Source organism: Haliotis rubra, unplaced genomic scaffold (assembly GCF_003918875.1).
Source record: "Haliotis rubra isolate DU_JTF1 unplaced genomic scaffold, ASM391887v1 Scf557, whole genome shotgun sequence".
Classification (NCBI taxonomy): Eukaryota; Metazoa; Mollusca; class Gastropoda; order Lepetellida; family Haliotidae; genus Haliotis; species Haliotis rubra.
In genome coordinates, this window is record NW_025767254.1 from 303,908 (window position 1) to 305,622 (window position 1,715).

Genomic DNA, 1,715 nt, shown 5'->3' on the forward strand with positions numbered 1-1,715 from the left:
TAAACGAATATGTTGATGGGAACAGCCCTGTGACACGAGGATGAGATTTATGTCGCTTGTATCAATAATAAACGAAGGTGCTGACGGGAACAGCCCTGTGACACGAGGATGAGATTTATGTCGCTTGTATCAATAATAAACGAATATGTTGATGGGAACAGCCCTGTGACACGAGGATGAGATTTATGTCGCTTGTATCAATAATAAACGAATATGTTGACTGAAACAGCCCCATGACACGAGGATGAGATTTATGTCGCTTGCATAAATAATAAACAAAGGTGCTGACGGGAACAGCCCCGTGACACGAGGATGAGGTTTATGTCGCTTGTATCAATAATAAACGAATATGTTGATGGGAACAGCCCTGTGACACGATGATGAGATTTATGTCGCTTGTATCAATAATAAACGAATATGTTGACTGAAACAGCCCTATGACACGAGGATGAGATTTATGTCGCTTGCATAAATAATATACGAAGGTGCTGATGGGAACAGCCCTGTGACACGAGGATGAGGTTTATGTCGCTTGTATCAATAATAAACGAATATGTTGATGGGAACAGCCCTGTGACACGAGGATGAGATTTATGTCGCTTGTATCAATAATAAACGAATGTGTTGATGGGAACAGCCCTGTGACACGAGGATGAGGTTTATGTCGCTTGTATCACACAGAAACAGCCCATAAGGTGACCCTACAACTGACCAATGCCATGTCTGTGTATGTTATTCTGGACGTTCATCGTAGAATTAGTTGAAGGACGACACTGTATATCCAAAATATAAATGTAAATAGAACATAATATACACGACGACCACATTTCCTAATATTTGTTTAATTTCCTGTTCTCATAAAGTGTGTTTACAGATTCAGCTTCCTGATTTCTACTCGTCTCTCCTTGAGAGTCCCACGTCTGTAGTCTTGACATTTCCTTACCACGCCCATCCCACTGCGTCGCGTTCACTCTCAATGGGCGTCGTAGCAGCACACGGGTTTAAAATAAAATCACCAGTAGTATCTAAACATGTTAAGGGGTTTTAGAATCATTACCGTCAGTTTTACTGAGTGAACTTAAATTTCAAAATTCCAATGCCAGGGTATAATCGACATCGAATATCTGCCGAAACAGATCGCAGGATTAAGAGGGTAACTGTGCTGAAAACGATATGAAAGGTTATTTGAATATCAATGATGACAGGAAGAGGGTAAGTAGCACCCGTCTCTCACAGGTAATAAACTGACTCACATGTACGCTTGGTCACAATGACCTGCAGTTTCCACGATAGTTTTTTCTTAACTTAAATAGCAAGTGGTCCGGGCTGGTCATTAGCAGTCCATGCGGTGAGACGAGATAGAAGCGGATGGTCAGTCTCACAATTATAGTCCGGTTGTGTAGGCCCATGATGTTAGTCACGGGATTATCTGGTCCAGATTCGATTATCTTCAGACAGCCACAATATAGATGGAATATGTCCGAGTACGGCGTTAAACAACCCAGGGGCAGCCGAACTGTTAGTCAGACAGTCATGATGGGGAAACAGACATTCTATTCTTCGTCCCAGCCGCAAAACTTTTATGTGTCGAAAAATTAGCTAATGGAGCCGTAGTTATTGTCAAACTGATGACTACAATATTACTTAGACTGTATTACTACAGTTCTGTAGAAAACAAATCAAGACTAAATCATCAATAAAGACACACCTTTTTC